Genomic DNA, 12,388 nt, shown 5'->3' with positions numbered 1-12,388 from the left:
GGGTGAGAGGGAGACACAAGAGGGAGGAGATATGGGGATATATGTGTATGTATAGCTGATTCACTTTGTTATACAGCAGAAACTAACACACCATTGTAAAGCAATTATACTCCAATAAGATGTTAAAAAAAATAAAAGAAGTTGGTAAGTGGTTTCTATGGACTATGCCACGTCCATAACACTAGCAATCTGTGATGTTACACATCCATAGCTCAATTTTATGAAAAGGTTCAGAGAGGTAAAATAATGTTTCCAAGCTCACACGGATAATAAATAACACTGTAAATTATATCAAAATAAGGATTCTTGTTGTTGATTAGAAATTGAAGGTATCAGTTAAATTTAGATAAGTAGACAGATGCTGGTTTTTTTTACAAGAAGAGTCTTTGATGGTGAATGCTTGGAAAGATCTTTTTTGGGTTTCTCCTAGACCTGAGAAATAGCAAAGCATTTATATAAAATATGGTGCTTCCTAGTCATTGTTTATCAGCAATCCGGCACTTCCCAAAATTACCTTTACCAAAATTATTCCCCTTCTTTACAAGTATATTTGACCTTAACAATAACAGCTGAGGTTTGCCTGAAACTCTTCTAAGCACTTACATTTACTTGTTTCATCCCCAAAACAACCCTCTAATACAGGAGGAATCATCTCTCCCGTCTGAAAGATGAAGAAACAGCCTAGAGAAACTAAGTAACTTTTCCAAGGTCACATGAAGAACGAGTGGTCCTGCAGGCCACAGAGCAGAAGTTTGATATTTTCAATAACAATGAAAATGTTTCATGACCCATGAATTGGGAGAAAGAGAAGGAAATGTTTCAAGAAAAATAAAAGGAAATGAGAGGAAAGGGAAATAACAATTGAGTCCCGAGTTTGGTCATGTGTCATCTCTCACTTTCTCTCAGTTAATATTCAAAGCCTCCTTTGACATAAGTGCCATTCGTATTGTAGAGTTGAGCACACAGGTTCAGAGAGATTGATTCTCCTGCCCAAAGTCATACAGCTACTATGTGACTCAGCCACATGTTCCCCTGCATTTTCACTCTTCATCTGAATGGTTAGTCTTGTGGTTTTCTGTGGGACCCTGTTGCAATTCTCACCTTCCATGGGCTATAGTCATTCTTGAATTCATTCATTTGGTGAATATATCTTGAGTGCACTGTGCTGGGTCTTGCAGTGCAGCAGTGAACAACACAACTCAAGTCCAAGGTCTCCTTGGGATGAGCAACCTCAGATTGATGTCAATACTGGATAAAAATTGCTTTTTTTTTTTGAACAAATCCACACTCTTTTTTATTTACTTTTCAATAAGTTTAAATCCTTGAAGGGTACAGCATCACATGGATTCTGTGTCCAATGGCCTTAGCAGGAAGGTTGCTTCAGACTTTGGCATGAACCATGCCACTGTTTCCATGAGCGTGAGTTCTTTCCCCAAATTACTCTGGTTTTGTTAGATTTTCCACCAGGAGTTACTGCGTTGTCCTTTGCTTTGTACACATAAGGAAATCTCTTGCCGAGATAGAATTCAGTTTCATCTCAAGTATATACACCTTCAATTTTCAGGAGAGCTGTGTGCTCCCTCTGGTTCCATACCCCACTTATAGCCAGCAGAAATGCCCTTGAACCACAGCCTTCCAGAAATATTTGTCGTTTTAGAAGTTCTGGTCCCAGGAGCCTTCGATAACAATTGTTAACGTGGGGTCTTTAAGGCCTTCCTGCTTGTTTGCTGGCACAAACAATTTCCATTTTGGAAAGATGCTACTTCACTGGCTTGATTACGTTTGGTCAAGAGTTTTCTTATCGTTTGTGCTTTTGCAGTGCATTATGCAGAAAGCAGTGGTGTGATTTTTTTAAAACCACTTTGTTGAGGTATAAATGACATGTAAAAAGCTGTACATATTTATTGTATACAACTCGATGAGTTTGGTGATAGATATAAACCCATGAAACCATCACCGCTGTGAACGCCAAAAAGACATCCATCACGCCCCAAAGTCTCTTTCCACCCCTTTTATTATAATATCATGTATATGTGTGGTAAGAAACATAAGATCTATCTTCTCAGCAAATTTTAAGTATCCAATACAGTACTGAGATCTATAGGCACTATGCTATACAGTAGATAGTCAAAGAGTATAGTTTCAATTATGTAGTATAAGTAACTTCTGGAGATCTATACAGCATGTGATTTCCACATGATAATAAAATCTATTCCCAAATGCATTTTTTTCTCTCTCTCTGTCTCTCTTATTTCCTCATCTAAGAATCAGAGACATGACCATCAGGCACTAATTCCACTAAATTATATCATTCCCCATTCCATGCTTTTAAAATACGAATTCTGGGTTGATTAACCCGCTAGATTACCAACACTTCAGTGTGAGTTCTGTTCTACATCGTTCAATTTATGGCAGCAAGTGTCAGCAGAGCCTGAACATATTAGCTGCTTAAGAACAAAAAGAGACATGGATAGGGAGGAAAAAGAGAAAGAAATGTAGGCAAAATGTCAGGGTTCATTTGCATCTCAATGCGGCAGAGAAAGAAATCAAGATGAGAGAGGTCATGAGTCTACCTTTGCATCATCTCCCTCCTCCACTCCACACTGTAGGACCAGAGGAGTGAAGGTAAAGCACTTGATTTTGACCTGTTTTTCCCAGCTTATGGGCACAACCTAATAAACACCACCAAATGAACTGACTTTCATCATTGGCAAGATGCAATGGGGCAACACCTTTAAGATTCACCATTGAATTAAGAGTTAAGTGGAATCCTCCCTACCTGCTCCATTTTTTGATTTTTACTAAGTAAAATACTAACTTTATTGATTTTTCTTTATATTTTTTATTGTATATAAAGTAAAAAGAAACAACATTTGGACATCAGATGAGGCAGAAAACACAGATACAACAATCATTGATCTAGGCAATGGATAAAGGCATAACTTTTTCCAGATCAAACAGGTCAGCCAGAATACACACCCATGGAGAAGTTAATCGATAAGATCAATGGACAACGCTGAAGGTTACAAGAAACAATGAGTTATTGTGGGCAAATAAAGGCATTGCCATAGACTTTTCTTTTGAAAACATCCATTCAATTTATTGAAGGACGGATTCATCTACCTTTCTACGTGTTGTGATAAAGATGACCTTGAGAGAGGTCAAGAAATCTTAGGTCTAATGGTATGTACTGGGGAGATTCTTTGTCCCTGTCCACTGCAGATCTTTTTATATTAGGATTTCTAATTAGAAATGGCAAAGCAAGATGAATGACTTTTATTCCTTGGGCTAAATAGACTGTACAGGTATATGTGTGTGAATATATAATTGTAACACTGTATGTGTACACAAAAAGTATTATTGGTCATTGTTATTATAATTATTTATTTCAATACCTTCTGTTAACTTGTCTAAGATAAAAGTTGTGAAACTAACTGAACTGTACAATTTCCCTTGAAATCATGAGACTCATTGCTCATTCTCAGATTAGACACACATTGGTGGTAAGCAAAGAAAGCTTTCAGAATGCTGAACAGGACTGCCTCTTTCTAGTACAAGGCCTGGGGCAGAAGTCATCTCCTAGTCAACACAGGCCATATCCTGCTTCCAAGCATGTTTTGTTTATTCCAGCTGTTGTTTTAGAACATTTGTGCATATTTAAATATTTAAATATCGGTAGTAGTCCCACAAAACCCTGGATATTTATCTCCTCTTGAAAATCTGGATCCGACCACAGGTGGTCTCACATTCCCACATGGTCACCACTGGTTCAAGCCAAACAATTTTTTTTTTTTGCTGTGGTTCCCACCCTGCCCCTGTTCATTCACTTAACTGCCCTGTAAGAACGTAAGTTTGTGACCCTTTGGGTAGAGGTTGGACTTCAGCTCCACAAATTCAACAACTTGAATCAAATTCACACAAGGTTGACTCAAGCACAAAACATCTGTATTTCAGTATACAAAGAGCCTACCTGATAAATAAAATGCCTGTCTTCTAACCTACCATAAGAAGTATTGACCAAATTATTCTCCTCAAGGGATCAGTGTGTTCTCTCCCAAGCAGCCATGTCTATAAAAGAATCAAGCAGACAATGTTTGGTGACCCAGTAATTGATGCAAATAAGTGGTTAGATCATCTTAAAGACAAGCTGTCATATTAAGATGCACCATCTCCTTCCAAGATGCCCACCAACGGTATGTTCCTCCTTGGGCCATTTGCTCAGGAACTGAATTTTAAGATTTTTTTTTAACAGCCCCCAAATCTATGAAGATGGCTCAAAATAGGTTGGTGGGTCACTGCCTTTCTGTTCCCAACCACACCTTCACTAACATACACGCATACTTCAGTGAGAGCACCTCACATTTTTTACATTCTTTCTTATTTATCTTAAATAGTAAAATAATAATCATGGCAAATTTTAATGAAGATGAGAAGTAAAGAAAAATGTTTTCAAAATACAGACAGTGATATCTTAAGGAAGTTTAATCCTTTAAGTTGAAGTATAGTTGATTTACAACATTGTGTTAGTTTCAGGTGTGCAGCATAGTGATTCATTTTTTTTTCAGATTATATTTGATTATACGCTATTACAAGATATTGAATATAAGACCCTGTGCCATACAGTAAATCCTTGTTGGTTATCTATTATATATATAGCAGTTTGTATCTGTTAATCCCATACTCCTAATTTGTCTGTCCCCACTTTTGGTAGCTATAAGTTAGTTTTCTCTGTCTGTGAGTCTATTTCTGTTTTGTATATAGATTCATCTGTATTATTTTTTTAGACTCCACATATAAGTAGTATCATATAGTATTTGTCTTTCTCCAGACACTTCCATTCCCTGAGTTGTCTTTTCGTTTTGCCAGTCATTTCCTTTGCTGTACAAAAGCTTTTAAGTTTGATTAGGCCCTGTTTGTTTATTTTTGCTTTTATTTCTTTTGTGTTGGGAGACTGATTGAAGAAAATATTTTTATGATTTATGTTCAAGAATATTTTGTCTATGTTCTCCTCTAGGAGTTTTATGGTGTCATGTCTTATATTTAGGTCTTTAGACAATCTTGAGTTTATTGTTTTATATTGTGGGAAGGAATGTTCTAATTTCATTGATTTACATGTAGCTGCCCAGCTTTCCCAGCACCACTTGTTACAGAGACTGTCTTTTCTTCATTGTACGTCCTTGCTTCCTTTGTTGTAGATTAGTTGACCGTAGGTGTGTGGCCCAGACGTAGAGAATGGACTTGAGGACACAGGGTGGGGAGGGTAAGCTGGGATGAAGTAAGAGAGTGGCATTGACATGTATACACTACCAAATGTAAAATATACACTACCAAATGTAAAATAGATAGCTAGTGGGAAGCAGCCACATAGCACAGGGAGATCAGCTCGGTGGTGCTTTGTGACCACCTAAGGGGGTGGGTTGGGGAGGGTGGGAGGGAGATGCAAGAGGGAGGGGATATGGGGATATATGTATATGTATAGCTGATACACTTTGTTATACAGCAGAAACTAACACACCATTATAAAGCAATTATACTCCAATAAAGATGTTTAAAAAAAAAGAATAAAAATAAATAAATACACTATTGTATATATGAATAATATATATTTACTCAACATGAAGAAATAGTATTTTCAATGTCTTTATCAAAACTCAGTCTGTATTTAAAGCCAAAATCTTATGTCATGTAGAAAAGGTGCAAAATAACAAAGGAATATTTCTCTCTCAACTATGGATAATATAAAGCTTTCCTGGAATTCAGTTTGACTTTCTTGGAAAAAAAATTTTTAATAGAGTTAATAATTTGTTTAAAGTGGAAATGTGTGCATTTGTTCTCTGGCAGCAATAAATTAATTCTCTGATATATAAAAAAAAGAATATTATCATTTATATAATGGGTAGTCTGGATAAGGAAAACCTAGAGATACACAGATATAAACAAAAGCCCAGCTTCATTTTTCTGGCTTTTAACTAATTTGAAATATTCTAAGTGGTAAAACTTCTCTCCATTCTCCTGAGAGCCTTTCTATTAGTCAAATATTTCTAATTATCAGGAAGCATTTCCTGACATTCAGTCTAAATTTTTATCTTTCTTGTGGCATTATATAATTTAGTTAATTATATTATCCTGTTGGCAGATGAAAAATATTTATCTTGTTGCCCATTTTCTTATTATTGCAGCATGACTATGTGGATCTAAAGCAAACGGGAAGTGAAGTGACTATTGTCTTCTTTTATTTCCTTCTTCTGTCCCATTGATACAGAGAGTCAGATCAATAGAAAACAGAATACAGGGTGATTATGTGCCACTGCACAATTGGTCACTGTCACTATCTACGTATGAAGGGGAAGCATGTTCTCCTAGGAAGGTTGTTTTCTCCCTCAAGAAGCAAGATATTTGGTAATCTATTTTTGTTTGTCTGAGTTTCTCCTGCTGGCTAATAGTAACTGCTATAGGGGAGGAACAGAGAGAGAAAATTGTAAGAATCAGTCTTAAGATTCTGAAATTAACAGGAAAAAATGTATTCCATATTGTTTGCGTGTAATACTAACCTAAAGTTCGCTCAGACATGAGTAAAATGTTAGGCTCTGAAAAGACAGAAGTAAGCTACAAGTCCTTTTGTTAAGATGAATGGGAGAGAAAAAATCCCACTGATTGAGTCACATGGGCTGTTTCTGTAGCAGGTGTCTGAAGCAAGTATTTTCCAAAGGACGGCTGATAAAAACAGGAGATGTGAAAATCAATACTTTGGGCCAATACTGGTCACAATTCACTAAGACAGCAAGCTTGGGAAAAGCCAAGGAAAAATATGCCTTTCCTCTGAAGCATCTGAATCAAAGTTCCCCAGGTGTCTGCCTTCTCTCTTAAGTCACTGGGTCTCCATAGTCTTTGACACCCTAATAACTAGAGTCAGCATCACTAAATGCCCTTCTGGGCATATTTCACTTGGTGAAACAATAAACAGTCATATGAAAAATCTTAAAAACTCAAGGTCCGCATGGGCCAGAACCCCCGGGCTGTTTTATACCAGCCCACCCTCCACCTTACTCTCCATGTTTAAACATGCTCCTTTTCTTGTAATAGTAATCACCAAACTACAGAAACTTGTTTCAAAATATTCATAGTAGTATTTACTGGGACTACATTGATTTAAGACTACTCATAGTCTTGAATTTTAAGGGCTATTACATTTTAATTTAATAAAAATTGCATTGAGTGCATCTTAAAAGCTACTTGAATGCATGTTCTGTTTGTCGTATTAATTCATTTAACCTCATCACAAATTCAGAGAAAATGACTTAGTTCATGGTGTGAGATGACAAACCAGGACAACTCTTGGGAGGGGAGAACTCTGTCAGTATCTCTTCCCGAGCCCAGGAGATGATGAATCTGGGGTCACAGTATCACTGACAATATTTGGTGTGAAAAACAAAGCATGGCAAATGCACTGGATGATGACAATAGAAGCGCTTCTGTGACAGGTTGCAGGAGTCTTACGAACTGTATCAGAGACTTGGAATACTAAGGACCACATCTGAAAAGGAAAGCCCAGGCCAGTTTTGTGTTTCCCTTGGTAATCAGCACTAAAGACCTCTGAAAAGTATTAAGCCTACTGGGCTTAAATTAACGTTCCAAGTCTCTCTAATCTCCTATCCGCCCACCTCCCACTGCCTTTTTTTGGCACATCCAATAATAAGGAGAATTCCTTTTAAATTATTTCTGGGCAGCATTTCCCTCCTTGATAACAACGTATCCTGCTCAGTGAGCACTATAGACTTCAGAACTTTGTAATCTACAAAAGGCAGAATCATCTCCACCAAATGCAGAAATCTGATAAGGCAGTGGGGGAAGACTTAGTGCCCTTGAGTTTGCTCTAGGGCCAAACCCACTAGTGTGGACTCTCCTTCCATGTCCAGCCAGGGCAGTTCCGGAGACCTGAGAGGTGGGACTCCAGTTAGGGGAAGCCTGAGGGGCTGGTCCGGCAGACTCTCCCTGGGAGGGCCACCTAGCACCATGTGGCACATCAATCAGCAAAGCCACTAGGAGGTTCTCCAGAGTGGCCAGACTGCCAGTAGGGACAGAACAAGAACTTTAGAGGAAGCCCAACCCTGGGTTTGGAGGGACCACACTTCCAAAGTTCTCAAATGATTGCCAGCATCTGCAGGATGTCCCAGTGTCCATCTCCTCTCTCTCATGGTCTAATTTTCTTCCTGGGACACTTTTCCTGGCATTCTAGATTCTTAAATCAAGGACACTCAGTAAATCATACAGGCCTGCCCAGTAGCTTTTTAGAGCTGATGTTGCTAAATCCTTTCTCTCTTGGTGTACAACTCTTCCATCTTCCAAGGGTTATGCCTAAGGTCTCCAATCTCTTGGTGACACCATAACCAATGAAACATTTCATAAAGTCATCTCACTCAACTCAATGTTTCATTTTTTAGGAAAGAAATTGGTGTAATGTGATTAGATAAGCAGAACTTTCATCCTTGTCTTATGAGGAAATGATGCCACCCTTTTGAAAGGAAACATCAAAGAAGCAACCAACAAAGGCCAGCAAGTGGGTGAGAACCATCGTCTCTCTAGGCAGGAACAATTTTGTATTGTTAGAGACTTCTTTCTCTTGGTAATTCTCCTCTGGATTTTCTCTCTGCTGCCCGCACACCAATCTTTCATCCCCTTTCCTCATCCCACCCTGCATTTGGTGGCAAAGGTCAACCACATCCATAAAAACATGACACAAGTGTTTCTAAAACAAAATCTTTTCTAGCTTAGCCGTGACTGCTACTAGAACAATCCAAAATGTGAAAGGGCTGCCTATCCTAATGATTTGGAAAATACAATTCAAAAAGAAACTTTGTTCTGGAGAAACATGAAATGTATCCACTGAAAACAAATTAAGCTCTTTCACTGGTAAAAATAAAACGGATCCAGGCAAATCAAAGTATCACTTGTTACAGAGATTTTTAGGTCTGCTTGGTCGAATGTTCGACTGACACCCTCTACCAAGTTTAATTGCCTCCGTAGCATTCTATTTGGTGTTGGGTTTCTTGTTTGTCTAATCAAGGCATCAAAGTACACCCTGTGCTCTTCTCACAGGGCATATCCTGCTTCACCCACTAACTGTCAAGATTTGGGAAAAGGTCAACTAAGCTTATCTAAACACCTACTACGAATCAGAAAATTTTGAATGCCTATCTTTACTCAAAGATAACATAAATCAAAGTGCATACTTATTATAAAATAGCTTGGTCTGCTTAATAATCTTGCCCAAAGAATTCACCATTTCAATAATAATATTAATATACTTATGACCTCTTTATTAACGTTTTATAGATTAGAAAGTATGTGTACATATGTAACTTTATTCACTTTTAAAACAGAATTTGGAACTAGGTAATATTATTTTTCTTGTTTTATTATGGATGAGGAAATTGTTGTTCAAACAATGTACATAATCGGGCTCACAAATGTATAGCCAAAGTAGTAACCAAAGTTTCCATTATACCACATTACCTCCCATGAATTCTTAGACTGAAGAATGGATAGTTCGTGAACTTGTAATTAGTGATTAAACACAAGAGGAAGAGATAGGCTCCTGATATTGTAACTGAAGCTTGATCCCTCCCTTTTCTTTCCAGAGCAGTACAGCATCAAGACAGACTGGGACCTGGGACCCTTTGCTGCAGTGCTTGCTCCTGGACACACCTCTCCTCAAGCAACAAAATACAAAGAAACTATAAGGGACTAAAAATAACTGCGCACATGCACAGCTGGGGCAAATTATGGACAAAAGATACAAAAAAGACCAAAAAGACCAACTGCCACTTCTAAAGAGCAGGGAGCAAAAGCAGGTACTGCGCATGCCCACTGCCCTCAACACCACCAAAAGGGTGAGCAAGCCACCCCTCCAGCCTGACCCCTGGACACACATCTACCCTCACGCCATGTAAGGAACCAGCTCGGCTTACCCCTCCCCTCCCCTGCCCCAGCGAGCAAGTAAGCAAGGGAAATGCTTACTTGTTCTCCCTCCCGGCTGCTGCAGCAGGGGCCCCAATAAACCCTTGCCTGAATTTCTTGTCTGCCCTCTGATCAATTTCTATTGATTAAGGAGGCTAAGAACCCTGGTGGGTAACAGCATCATATCTTACCCTAGTCATCCTGAGCTGATTAGTGTGGCACCAAATGATGACCCCAAGTTACATGGAGAGCCCAGATTTGCTATCCCCACTCTGAATAGTTTCATGGCATGAAAGACCAAGGAACATCACAATGGTACATACAAAATCTCAGATTATGGTAGACGAGGACACAAGGGAGATTCTTGACCTCGCCATCTCTTTGTTTTGTTGCTAAAAGTTTAACAGCTATAGAATTTCAGGGCATTCGATGCTGGGATTAGAGAGTATCATCTTTAATTGTTTTTGAATGATATTATTCTTCTGCCCTTGAAGCTGCATGTGTCAGAGGGCAGGATATCCTGATTGGTCCTGGGATTGTTAAGCCAAGGCACTGTGCATCTACTCCTTAGTTCAATTACAGAAGAACATAGCTGGTGCAGCCTTTGTAAAAACACAGTTTTCTGATACAGGGTAAAGGCATAGCAATCTCTCATTAGAATTTAAGCTCTATGAGGACAGGGATATTTTTCTGCTTTGTTCACTGCTATTTCCTTATTGCCTATAAAAGTACCTGATACATCATAAGGATTGAATAGGTAATATTTGGATGGAGAATCTATATATATTTAAAAATCAACACTTTCTCAGCTATGACCATCCTAACCTTAAGGGGGATGGTGTGGTGGAGACTTATTATAGGCCCTAGTACTCATCTCCCCCATTCCTCCCTGTAACAAGACCCCTAATTTTTATCTGGGTGAATGGCTATTTAGAAGAAAGATTGAATTTCTCCCTCGCCCTGTCAGCTAGGCATGGCCCTGTGGCTGGGTTCTGATGCGTAAGGGGAATCTCTTGTCCAAGTTAAGGTGGGTACCCTTGCCTCCTTCCTGCTGACTGGGTTGTCTGTGCGAAGGCTGGGATGCCAAAGGCCATGATGTAGGAGGCTTCTGTTGAGGATGGAGGAGCAATTCCATGGATACAGTTGGGAACCCTGACAACCACAGCACTGGCACCAGACGTCTTTTACACAAGAAGTAAATAAAAACTCAGTCTTGCATAAGCCACTGCTATTTTCGGTTTTCTGTCACTCACAGTCAGAACTAATCCTAATGGATACAAATGCACTGTCATACATAGTATTAGTGACAGAGAAATAAATATCTTTTCAGAATACATTTATAAAGTTATCTAACCACTGGCTTAACACATCACATTTATTTATATAGTCTTAGTTTTGTGTTTCCTGAAAATGAATGGTATGATGTGTTGCTCTGACTTGTAATCAACGCTGATGTTTTTATTTTTATATCTTTTTATACAGCAGGTTCCTATTAGTCATCAGTTTTATACACATCAGTGTATACATGTCAATCCCAATCGCCCAATTCATCACACCACCACCACCACCACCACCCCCGTTGCTTTCCCCTCTTTTTACCAAATTCATTGATTAGCTCTAGTAGTTTTCTGGTGGCATCTTTAGGATCCTCTGTGTATAAAATCATGTAATCTGCAAACAGTGACAGTTTTACTTCTTTTCCAATTTGGATTCCTATTATTTCTTTTTCTTCACTGACTGCTGTGGCTAGGACTTCCAAAACTATGTTGAATAATAGTGGTGAGAGTGGACATCCTTGTGTTGTTCCTGATCTTAGAGGAAATGCTTTCAGTTTTTCACCATTGAGAATGATATTTGCTGTGGGTTTGTCGTATATGGGCTTTATTATGTTGAGGTAGTTTCCCTCTATGCCCATTTTCTGGAGAGCTTTTATCATAAATGGGTGTGGAATTTTGTCAAAAGCTTTTTCTGCATCTATTGAGATGATCATATGGTTTTTATTCTTCAATTTGTTAATATGGTGTATCATATTGATTGATTTGCATATATTGAAGAATGCTTGCATCCCTGGGATAAATCCCACTTGATCATGGTGTATGATCCTTTTAATGTGTTGTTGGATTCTGTTTGTTAGTATATTGTTGAGGATTTTTGCATCTATATTCATCAGTGATATTGGTCTGTAATTTTCTTTTTTTGTAGTATCTTTGTCTGGTTTTGGTATCATGGTGATGGTGGCCTCATTGAGTGAGTTTGGGAGTGTTCCTTCCTCTGCAATTTTTTGGAAGAGTTTGAGAAGGATGGGCGTTAGCTCTTCTCTAAACATTTGATAGCATTCACCTGTGAAGCCATCTGGTCCTGGACTTTTGCTTGTTGGAAGATTTTTAATCACAGTTTCAATTTCATTACTTGTGATTGGTCTGTTCATATT

General features: G+C 38.5%; 1 pseudogene across 1 annotated transcript in view; it reads right to left on the bottom strand.

Annotated features, from left to right (window-relative positions):
* Positions 1 to 1,314: 1,314 nt before the first annotated feature.
* The window catches only part of LOC309958966 (large ribosomal subunit protein eL33-like), a 30,445-nt pseudogene continuing 19,371 nt past the window's right edge, over positions 1,315 to 12,388 (bottom strand). The window contains exon 3 of the transcript in view: positions 1,315 to 1,676. The product of the transcript in view is annotated as a large ribosomal subunit protein eL33-like (transcript). The remainder of the gene's footprint in view (positions 1,677 to 12,388) is intronic.

The sequence above is a fragment of the Leucopleurus acutus genome (assembly GCF_964270905.1).
Source record: "Leucopleurus acutus genome assembly, chromosome: 3".
Taxonomy (NCBI): domain Eukaryota; kingdom Metazoa; phylum Chordata; class Mammalia; order Artiodactyla; family Delphinidae; genus Leucopleurus; species Leucopleurus acutus.
This window is presented reverse-complemented; position numbering and strand designations above follow the sequence as displayed.